Raw genomic sequence first — 12808 nt, forward strand, 5'->3', positions numbered from 1 at the left:
TTTTTATTCCAAGGAAAATGGCTTAGAAAATGATGAATTAAGGTGAAACGGTTATGTAGAAAAAAATTTTGGTGCTAGTGCACCAAATGACCGAATTTTTCTATAAGGAACTGTGGGGGTTCTAATGCTGAATTTGACTTTATTTAAATTGTATGTGGTAAATTAAGGTATTAGAGGAAAAATGAATTAATTTAGAGGTGATTTGGACACAATCGCTAATTAATCAAGTGATCGGTCGAATTTAATCGATACCGCGATTAAGCAGTAATCGAACGTATTTTTTCATTTATATATCAAGCATTAGTAATTTAAATTAGTTTATATCAATTTAGGGACAATATAGTAAATTTCTCGACTTTGTTATTTGTCAAGGTAGTGAGACATCCGGAAAAGGCAAAGGAATTGCGCCTGAGGACTATTAGTCCGAGTGCACCCGGAATCCGGATTTTCGACACCTGTGAGTGGACTGCCTATCAAAATTGTTTTGGGAATATTACTGTTTTGAACAAATTTTTTGAATGATTTTATGAAATTTTTCATGAAAATGAATGCCTTGGGAACAAGCTTTTGAGAAAATGTTTATGTTATGAAATGTGGTTATTATGGATTTCTATGTGGCTGCATTATGTTGATATACATATATGCTTGAATATAATGTTGTGTAATTATGTTGACTCGGCTATGTGCGAGTAGAGAGTGCGCATAAGCCGAGGATGACCTGGTTATGTGCGAATAGGGAGTGTGCATAACCTGGTGATGACCCGATTATGTGCTAGTAGGGAGTGCGCATGAGCTGGTGATGATGATGATGGGTTGGTGAGATGATGATGATGATGGGTATATACGTATATATATACATATGTAAATGTGTGTGTTATAGCAAATTGATGGACAATGATTTATGGTTGTAATGTACGTGAAATTTGACACATTGCACTTTGAGAATTTTCATGAATTTTATGTTGATTTTATTAGTTTAGCAGGATGGTTTTTTATTGAGTGAGGAAAAATGTTTCTCTTGTTGCTCCGTTTTCGCTGCAACGAGAAACTCTCGGGTTTGGAGGGGTTTTAAATAGGAATGAACTAAATTGCATTGTTTTGAAACAAGTGCATCATGATTTTAAATTCTCCCTCATTGTTGCTTGTTCCCTTCCTTGTTCACTAACTGGGTTTATACTCACCATTTTCAAATTCATGTTTTCAGATCACGAGGCAGTCGATAATTAGGATGAGGTGTCCTTGTAGACTTGTGTCCATCTTTTGGTAGGTGTCTCGGTATTCGGTAGCTGTATATTCATCCGAGTCCCTCCGCTGAAAGTCGAGTATTATTTTGTTATGTATAGATGAACTTAATGTAAATTTTAAATGAGTAATGCCAGTACGAGTTGGCAATGTATATCACTATTTTGATTCAAAGTTATGAAATATGACTTAGTGATAATAGATGAAATTATGAGTAAGATAAATAATAGGCTTGCTTGGGTTTAGTGGATTACGTCCATTGGACCCATGTGCAGATCATGGCCCGAAATTTGGGTCGTGACAATGTTGGTATCAGAGCCCTAGGTTTGTCTAGGTCCTAGGACTTTCATATGTTGGTCCAGCGGAGTGTCGGGTTTTTATGTGAGAACTTAGGTTGTGAAGTGTGAACCGCGGCACATTTTACAACCAAATGACCGCATAGATTCCCTATCTTAGAAACCACCTTTTTCCTTAAGTATGATTATAATATGTATATAATAACAGGTGTTTGCTCTTGTCTAGGTAAGAATGCTGCCTAAGACACGAGCCGCCTCAAGACGTGTAGGGGAGCAAGATGCTCCCATTGAGATGGCAGATAGACCACGGGCATCCACCCGGAGAGGCCGAGGTAGACGTGGCAGGGTCCTTAGGCTGGTGAGGTCGGATACGCCTATGAGTAGGCAAGAGGAGGGATAGTCCTCAAGTGATGTAGATAGACACCCAGCTGGGGGTATTACTATTGAGGATTTGGCGACAGGCCTACAAGGAGTTAACCGGGATGTAGAGATGATGGCGACCCGTATGGAGGATATACAGAGGGTAATAGAGGGGAGACCTACAGTACAAGAATCTCCTAGCTCCCAAAGACAGGCCGACTGCCAATATCGTGAGGTGGAGAGGGGTCACTTAGAGATTTCTCTTCCTGATTTCCTAAAGCTCTAGCCTCCATCATTTTCAGGGTCTGATGCATCAGAGAAACCCCAAGTTTTCCTGGATAAGATGGAGAAGATATGTAAAGCTTTGGGATGCTCTAGTGTCCAATCAGTCGAGCTAGCCGCCTTTCGATTAGAGGATGTGGCATAGGAATGGTATAGCTCCTTGTGTAGAGGCAGACCGACAGATGTAGCACCATTGGCTTGGAGTGAGTTTAGTGCAGCCTTCTTGGATCGGTTCCTACCACTCAGTGTACGTAATGCCAGAGCCAAAGAGTTTGAGAATTTGGTACAGACTTCGAGTATGACAATGTCGGAGTATGACATCAAGTTTACACAGTTGTCTCGCTATGCTCCCTACCTCGTTTCTACTGAGGAGATGAAGATTCAGAGGTTTGTGGATAGGTTAGTAGAGCCATTGTTTAGGGCTGTGGCATCTCGAGATTTCACTACCTATTCCGCAGCAGTAGATTGTGCTCAGTGCATTAAGATGAGGACCAGTGAGAGAAGGGTTGCGAGGGATAGGGCAAAGAGGACCAAGACTGAGGGTTATCAAGGTCGGAGAGATTTCAATAGTGGTGGTTCGTCTTCTAACCGTCAGGGTCCATAGAGGGATCTACGATTATCCCAACAGAGGAGTGACCTGCCTAGTGCTAGTGTTGGGACAGGACAGAGAACTTTCAATGTTAGGAGACAACAAGATTTAAGACAGAGTAGTCAAGTCACCCACCCTTGTGATATTTGTGGGAGACGACATAGTGGACGATGTTTCCTTACCACAAGAACTTGTTTCGGGTGCGATCAACTTGGGCATATTAGGAGAAATTGTTCGAGGGCTCATCAACCACAAGATTCTGCTCGTGGTTCCACCCAGCCAGCTTCGTTTGCTCCTTCAGTTGCTGCCTTATCTGGCCGGGAGGCTAGTGGATCGAGGGGTAGAGGTGTTGGTACTTCCTCTCAGGGCAGGCCATCTGGGTCCGGACATTAGAGTTCTGTTGGTAGAGGCCAGGCAAGGGTGTTTGCTTTAACACAGCAAGAGGCCCAAACATCTAATGTCGTGGTCTCAAGTATTCTTTCAATTTGTGATATGAATGCTCAGGTACTATTTGATCCTGGTGCTACTCATTCTTTTATCTCTCCATGTTTTACATCTCGGTTGGGTAGAGATCGTGTTAGGAGAGAGGAACAATTAGTAGTGTCTACTCCTTTAAAGGAAATATTTATGGTCGAATGGGAATATGAGTCCTATGTAGTACGAGTCAAGGACAAGGACACTTTGGTGAATTTGGTGGTGTTAGACACCTTAGACTTTGATGTGATCTTGGGGATGGATTGGTTATCACCCTGTCATGCTAGTGTGGACTGTTATCATAAATTGGTTAGATTTGATTTCCCTGGTGAATCATCATTTAGTATTCAGGGGGATAGGAGTAATCCTCCAACCAATTTGATATCGGTCATTTCTGCCAGAAGGTTAATACGATAGGGTTGTATAGGTTACTTGGTTGTTGTAAGGGATACTCAAGCGAAGGTTGGAAATGTAAGTCAAGTGTCGGTGGTGAAGGAGTTCGTGTATGTATTTCTCGAGGAGCTACCAAGTTTACCTCCCCAGCGAGAGATTGAATTTTGTATAGATTTAATTCCCGACACTAGACCTATGTCCCTACCCCCATATAGAATGGCATCGGCAGAGCTCAAAGAGCTTAAGGATCAATTAGAGGATTTATTGGATAAAGGCTTCATCCGTCCTAGTGTATCCCCATAGGGAGCACTAGTGTTATTTGTGAAGAAGAAAGATGGGTCACTTAGGCTGTGCATTGATTATCGACAGCTTAATAAAGTGACGGTGAAGAATAAATATCCTCTCCCAAGGATAGATGATTTATTTGATCAACTACAAGGAGCACAATGTTTTTCTAAGATAGATCTGCGATCTGGGTACCATCAGTTGAGAATCCGGAACGAAGATATACCCAAGACCGCATTTCGAACAAGATATGGGCACTATGAGTTCTTAGTGATGTCATTTGGGCTCACGAATGCTCCTGCAGCCTTTATGGATTTGATGAACCGAGTGTTCAAACCTTATTTGGATAAGTTTGTAGTGGTGTTTATTGATGATATTTTGATATATTCAAAGAGTCGAGAGGAGCATGAGCAGCATCTTAAGATAGTGCTCCAAATTTTGAGAGAACATCGATTGTATGCTAAGTTCTCCAAGTGTGAGTTTTGGCTCGAAAGTGTTGCATTCTTGGGGCATGTGGTATCTAAGGAGGGGATACAAGTTGATACAAAGAAAATTGAAGCAGTGAAAAAATGGCCAAGGCCAACATCAGTTACGGAGATTAGAAGCTTTGTGGGTTTAGCTGGCTATTATCGTCGCTTTGTGAAGGACTTCTCCAAAATAGTTGCCCCTTTGACTAAGCTGACACGTAAAGATACAAAATTTGAGTGGTCTGATGCTTGTGAGAATAGTTTTGAGAAGCTTAAGGCATGTCTCACCACAGCTCCAGTGTTAAGCCTGCCGCAAGGCACAGGGGGTTACACGGTGTTTTGTGATGCATCGGGGGTTGGTTTAGGATGTGTATTGATGCAACATGGGAAGGTGATTGCGTATGCATCTAGGCAACTTAAAAGGCATGAGCAGAATTACCCCATACACGATTTGGAAATGGCAGCAATCGTGTTTGCCTTAAAGATTTGGAGACATTACTTGTATGGTGAGACTTGCGAGATATACACGGACCACAAAAGTCTGAAGTATATATTTCAGCAGAGGGATCTTAACTTACGGCAACGTAGATGGATGGAGTTGCTAAAGGATTATGATTGTACTATTCTTTATCATCCCGGTAAGGCCAATGTAGTGGCAGATGCCTTGAGTCGAAAATCAATGGGAAGCTTGGCACATATTTCCACTGGTAGGAGATCTTTGGTTAGAGAGATCCATAGCTTGGGAGACATAGGTGTGCGTTTGGAAGTTGCGGAGACAAATGCTTTGCTAGCACACTTTAGAGTGAGGCCTATTTTAATGGACAGGATTAAAGAAGCACAAAGTAAAGATGAGTTTGTGATTAAGGCCTTAGAGGATCCTCAGGGTAGGAAAGGAAAAATGTTTACTAAAGGCACAGATGGAGTGTTGAGGTATGGAACCAGACTTTATGTGCCTGATGATGACGGGTTGAGGAGAGAAATATTGGAGGAAGCTCACATAGCAGCTTATGTGGTACATCCAGGGGCTACAAAGATGTATCAAGATTTGAAAGAGGTGTATTGGTGGGAAGGACTTAAGAGAGATGTAGCTGAGTTTGTCTCCAAGTGCCTGGTTTGTCAGCAAGTTAAAGCCGAGCATCAAAAGCCTGCAGGGCTACTACAGCCACTACTAGTACCCGAGTGGAAGTGGGAACATATTGCTATGGACTTTGTAACGGGTTTGCCTCGAACCAGTGGGGGATATGATTCAATTTGGATAGTAGTAGACCGGTTAACAAAGTCAGCTCATTTTCTTCCGGTTAAGACTACTTACGGGGCTACCCAAAGCGCTCGAGTTTATGTGGATGAGATAGTACGACTGCATGGTATTCCCATTTCTATAGTATCTGACAGAGGAGCTCAGTTTACTAGTAGGTTTTGGGAAAAGTTGCAAAAAGCATTAGGCACTAAGTTGGATTTCAGCACAGCTTTCCACCCTCAGACTGATGGACAGTCTGAACGGACCATACAGACATTGGAGGATATGTTGAGGGCTTGTGTGATAGACCTTGGTGTCAGGTGGGAGCAATATCTACCCTTAGTGGAATTTGCCTACAACAACAGTTTCCAAACTAGCATCCAAATGGCACCATTTAAGGCATTATATGGACAGAGATATAGGTCACCCATTTAATGGCTAGAGGTAGGAGAAAGGAAACTTTTGGGGCTTGAGTTGGTGCAAGATGTCACTGAGAAAATACGCATGATCTGTCAGAAGATGTTAACAGCACAAAGTAGACAAAAGTCATATGCTGATAACCGATGGAGAGACTTGGAGTTCCAAGTAGGAGATCATGTATTTTTGAAAGTTTCGCCAACTAAAGGGGTAATGAGGTTTGGCAAGAAAGGGAAGTTAAGTCCTTCGTATATAGGACCCTTCGAGATCTTAGAAAGGGTTGGAGCAGTGGCATATCGTTTGGCATTACCGTTAGACCTTTCGAATATCCATCCCGTGTTTCATGTGTCCATGCTTAGGAAGTACAACCCAGATCTATCACATGTAATACGGTATGAAACCATTCAGTTGCAAGATGATCTAACCTATGAGGAACAACTGATAGCTATCCTTGATAGGCAAGTTAAAAAGCTCCGTTCAAAGGATGTAGCCTCAGAGAAAGTGTTGTGGCGGAATCACACTAGCGAGGAGGTAACGTGAGAAGCTGAGGATGACATGCGGATAAAGCATCCACACCTATTCGATATGTAAAGGTAACCCACTTTACATTGAGTTTAAATTCGGGGATCGAATTTTTATTAGTGGGGGAGAATGTGATACCCTATCAAGCTCGATTAAAAGACGGTATTGTACCGAGTGGTACAACTAAGTTAAATCGAGTCTTGAACTAGTTCAAATAGAAATTCTAAGAGGAAATTGAAAATTTTGAAACCCACAGAATGGCTTAGAATAGTGATTCGGAGTTCAAGATCCAGTTTGGAGTCCATCAGGAAAATTGACCGATTAGGGACAAAACGGTCATTTTACCATTTGATGATTAAATGGAGATTTCTAGCCAAGATTTGATCACATTTGACCAAGAATAATTATATGAAATATAATTATGATTATTGGAGTATAAAATGATATTTAGCAGTGAAAAATTGTAATTCTCGATATTTTTAGAGTACAATGGTAAAATGGTAATTTTGCCACTAGAGGACTAAATGGGGAATTTAAAAAAAATGATTTTTTGCGCCATTTGGTTAATATTGATCAATATTAGTGTTATTTGAGGTTGAAAAGTAGAAATAATGTGATTCCAGTACATTTCGGAATATAGGGGCAAAATCGTAATTTTTTAGCCCCGAGGGTAAATCGGTAAATTTTTTGCCCCAGCACTTGTCAAAACCAAGGGATTTTAAATGTGGTAGGATTGGATAAATACCAGAATAATTGTGGTGGAAAATTAAGAAGAAGTTAAAAAGTTAAAAATTTGGGCCAATAAGCATGTGACACGTGACATGCTTGATTATTTTATTATTTTTTATAGAAATCAGCCCATTAAATCCCCAATTCTCTCACCATATTCGGCCTAGACAACCAGCAACAAGAAAAAAGGAAGAACAAAGGGAAAAACAAGAAAACCTAGGTGGAAATTCAAAGAAAAAGTGAAGAAACCAAGGAAACAAACTAGGTAAGTTAAAATTTCTTTAATTCTCCTTGATACCTAGCTTACCCATGCTTTTGTTCTTGATTTCCATGGTTGAATATTGAGTTATCATGATGAATTCAATTCTGAAAAATGGGTATGGAAGAGGAATTGTTGTTGGAATAATTTGATTTTAGACTATATTAGTGTTTAGGGATAGTTAAGCATGGTTATGAACAAAAACACAAAAGAAATATTCAATTTCTCTAAGGTTCCTTGTTGGTCGAACCATGAGGGCTGAATATCAATGGGGGATTATTTTTATTCCAAGGAAAATGGCTTGGAAAATGATGAATTAAGGTGAAACGGTTATGTAGAAAAAAATTTCGGTGCTAGTGCACCAAATGATTGAATTTTTCTATAAGGAACTGTGAGGGTTCTAATGCTGAATTTGACTTTATTTAAATGGTATGTGGTAAATTAAGGTATTAGAGGAAAAATGAATTAATTTATAGGTGATTTGGACACAATCGCCAATTAATTGGGTGATCGATCGAATTTAATCGATACCGCGATTAAGCGATAATCGAACGTATTTTTGCATTTACATATCAAGCATTAGTAATTTAAATTAGTTTATATCAATTGAGGGACAATATAGTAAATTCCTCGACTTTGTTATTTGTCAAAGTAGTGAGACGTTCGGAAAAGGCAAAGGAATTGCACTTGAGGACTATTAGTCCGAGTGCACCCAGAATCCAGATTTTCGACACTTGTGAGTGGACTGCCTATCAAAATTGTTTTGGAAATATGACTGTTTTGAACAAAGTGTTTGAATGATTTTATGAAATTTTTCATGAAAATGAATGCCTTGGGAACAAGCTTTTGAGAAAAGGTTTATGTTATGAAATGTGGTTATTATAGATTTCTATGTGGCTGCATTATGTTGATATACATATATGCTTGAATATAATGTTGTGTAATTATGTTGACTCGGCTATGTGCGAGTAGGGAGTGCGCATAAGCCACGGATGACCCGGTTATGTGCGAGTAAAGAGTGCGCATAAGCCAGTGATGACCTGGTTATGTGCGAGTAGGGAGTGCGCATAACCCGGTGATGACCCAGCCATGTGCGAGTAGGGAGTGCGCATGAGCTGGTGATGATGATGATGAGCTGGTGATGATGATGATGGGTTGGTGAGATGATGATGATGGGTATATATGTATATATATATATACATATGTAAATGTGTGTGTTATAGCAAATTGATGGACAATGATTTATGGTTGTAATGTACGTGAAATTTGACACATTGTACTTTGAGAATTTTCATGAATTTTATGTTGATTTTATTAGTTTAGCAGGATGGCTTTTTGTTGAGTGAGGAAAAATGTTTCTCTGTTGCTCCGTTTTTGCTGCAGTGAAATTCATGCTCGCTGCAGCGAGAAACTCTCGGGTTTGGAGGGGTTTTAAATAGGAATGAACTAAATTGCATTGTTTTGAAACAAGTGCATCATGATTTTAAATTCTCCCTAATTGTTGCTTGTTCCCTTCCTTGTTCACTCACTGGGTTTATACTCACCATTTTCAAATTCATGTTTTCAGATCACGAGGCAGCCGATAATTAGGACGAGGTGTCCTTGTAGACCTGTGTCCATCTTTTGGTAGGTGTCTCGGCATTCGGTAGCTGTATATTCATCCGAGTCCCTCCGCTGAAAGTCGAGTATTATTTTGTTATGTATAGATGAACTTAATGTAAATTTTAAATGAGTAATGCCAGTACGAGTTGGCAATGTATATCACTATTTTGATTCAAAGTTATGAAATATGACTTAGTGATAATAGATGGAATTATGAGTAAGATAAATAATAGGCTTGCTTGGGTTTAAAGGATTACGTCCATTGGACCCATGCGCCGGTCATGGCCCGGAATTTGGGTCGTGACACATTTAAACCTCACATCAGGTGATGGCCGGCCATAAGGAGAGAACAAGAGAGAAAATAGAGAGGAAAGGAAGAAAAGAGAAAAACCAAAGGAAAACTAGAAAATTCAAAAGGGAAATCGCGTTTTTCGTTCGTTTACGCGTCTAACGGTAAGATTTTTCAACTTTGGCTTGATTTCTACCTTTCCTATGTCTTTATTTCCATTTAGCATGCTTGAGGAGAGATCTCAAAAAGTGAAACCAAGGGCTGGCCGAATTTCAAGGGGAGAGATTTTGAAATTTTTAGGTTTTGATTCTTAGTTAAATTAGTAGTTTTAGTTAGTTAAATGTGTATAGAAATCAAATTGGGCAAGAAAGCATGAAATTCTCACAATACCCACCCTTGGCCGAATATGCATTGATGTACAATGATGATGAAATGATTTTTATTCTAAGAGAAATGAAGAGAAAATGATGAAAAATGGTTACATGTGATAGAAAAACAAAGTGGAAAATTAACCGAGTAAATGTCTCATTTTTTACCGAGTTTTCCAAGGAGGAAAGTGAGCTGATTTTGGTGATTTTAGAAGGTTATTGGCTGATATTTAATGGTTAGAAATGTTGGAGAGAAAATGGGACAATTTAGAGCTAAAATGGAGCGCGTTAGTAATTTATTGAGTAAAGTGCCAAAAATAGGTTAATACCGCGTTTAAGCCATTTTAGGCTATTGCATTTTATACCATGCATTAGTATAGGATTTAAGTCAATTATATAGTGATTTAGCATCAATGTGGTAAATTGTGAAATTTTTGCAATGTGTTTAGGAAGAGAGCCTTCCGGTAAAGGCAAGGAAGTCATACCCGACGAACAGTGATCGGGGCACCTAGAAAGCATTTAATTGGTACAAATGGTGAGTAAACCTATTATTATTGTAAATTATTTAGAGTTTATTTTTAAATGCTCTTCATGGATTTTATGAAACGAAAATGAGATTAAAATGGGAGTTTTGATGTTTTAGAAATAAATGTGACAAATAAATATATTGTCTTGATTTTTTGAAATAAGAAACTTTTGATTATGAAATTGAGTAATTGGAGGCTGTCAATTGTCTTGAAAAATATATTTTCCTATGAATGGCTTATGATATATGAGTATATGTGGCTATATTTTATAATTGCATTGAGAATTTATGTAAGCTGTCTTTTACTATGCAGGCTAGGTAAATAAATAAAAGCCACGTTATACTGTCAAAATTTTATTAAAATTGGTGGGTTTAGTCACTGTAGTGACGGGTTTCCGTGGACTGCCTATTAGAGGGGCACGATAAACCCGGTTATATAGTTACTCCGGTTGTAGAGGTGAGGAGGGTAACTCCCGGGATAGTGTTAGAGCTCACTTCACGTCAAACCCCCACGTGAATGTGTAACTTGGCCAAAGCCAAGGAACGGCTTGTTTTCAAAACTAACATGTGTTTAACATGTAAATATCTTAACAACCTTGGCCGACTCGATTAGATGCCTCGACCAAGGTATCCCCGAGGACTAGTTTTGGCTTGAGCCCTGTTTTTAATAAAAGTTATAAGCCTTAACAACTGTTTTGGTAAATTATAAATATTTTATGGTTTAAGAAATAAATTGAAAACGTTATGAAATGGTTTGTAATTTGTTGTTTAAACTTGCCTCCATGTTACTCGCCTTTAGATATTTATGATAATGTCTGTTTACTCATTAGGATTGCAAAATCTCACCCACCTCATTTCCAAATATTTCAGGCTTGTAGTAGCTTGTAGATACTCGATTTTGTCGAGGATTCCAGTTGACCCCTCTATCTCACAGATAGTAGGTTACTATTACCAACACTTGGTGTATTAATGGGCCACTTGTCATTGTAATTATTATTGTACATTATAACTTTCTAAATTATTGTATGTATGAATTTATTTTACTTCTAAGTTACAAAAGATTACTTACATGTGTTTCTATAAATATTGTTTTATATAAAAATGCTATATTTTTGTTTTTTGATTTACTTGAGCCGAAAACGACTGAAAAATGTTTAAAACTAATATGTAAGCCTTGCGGGGTTCTGATTGGTATTTCGGGTAATGAGTATCAATTGGGACGTCATGGTGGTTGTCGTGGGCCCGTGGGAGGTTACGGGTCGTGACACTTATACATATATTCTGCCACAAATATCTCCTTTAAAAGAGTAGTCACAATTGGGGGCTTATCCATACTGTGTGAAATCCCACCTTGACTAAGATGATAAGTTGGGAAATTCTTAAGTGAGCATATAGATTACAAGTTTTGAAAATTAAACTTAAATTGAGCCTTCCAAAAGAATTAATGACACTTTTTGTTGTTTGTCACTTTTGAAGCAAAAATTTTTTTCAAGTTTGGAAGGGGTAAAAATATGCGATTTTTATAGAACAATCTTTTGGAAATAAAAAATGACGGTAATGATTCTTTTGGTTTTTAGATGATCAAAAATTATTTTTTCTTAATTTTTGGAGCATGTTTGCTAGGGTAAATGGGAACCGCAAATTTAATTTTAGTCAAACTTTTTCGATTTTGTTCTTGAAAGCAAAATTTAGATTTTGATTATTTTAGATTTTGATTTTTTTTATAGAATCCAAAAACGGGGTTGTTTGCTTATTTCCATTAAATATCTTAAGTAAATGGAAAGTAAAAAGTAAATAAGACACTTACTTATCTTAAGTAAATGGAAAGAAAAAAGTAAAGAGGACACTTACTTAAATGGTATTTAATGTCAATAAGCTGAGCAGGTTTTATAAGCAATCTGTCTGAGAAAACTACACTCTGTCTTAAATGTATCAATACATGTTTATGATGTATTGATACATTTAGCCTAGAAAGGGTTTCTGATTAACATGCATAGATACATGTTCATAATGTATCGATACATTTTTCTCAAAACCAAATGTATCGATACATAGGCCAATGTATCGATACATTTCGTCGATTTCAGAAAAATAAAAGGGGTAAAAACATATTTTCACACCTTTGCTTATAAATATATCACATTTTTCGAGGGTTGGCAACCCTCAGCAGCATTTGCAAGGTAAAACACCTATTCTTAAGCTCTTTCAACACATTTTTAATCCAAATTTTCATTTTTATGGTTCTAAGGCTTAGATTTGGGTTTTTATGAAAAAAGATGACATTTTTAGCCTTTAAATTTTTTGGCTTTGGATTTTCATAACTTAAATAGTTGTGTTATTGCCTAAACTTTCTGCCGATGATTTAAGTTTAAAATTTTTATGATTTGCTTAAGCATCTAAGCTCACTTAAGGTAAAGATGGAAGATTTATGGGTTTCTAAGCATGGGTTTTAGCTAGAAAATTAGTTTAGC

This window comes from Theobroma cacao, chromosome 4 (genome assembly GCF_000208745.1).
Source record: "Theobroma cacao cultivar B97-61/B2 chromosome 4, Criollo_cocoa_genome_V2, whole genome shotgun sequence".
NCBI classification, from domain to species: domain Eukaryota; kingdom Viridiplantae; phylum Streptophyta; class Magnoliopsida; order Malvales; family Malvaceae; genus Theobroma; species Theobroma cacao.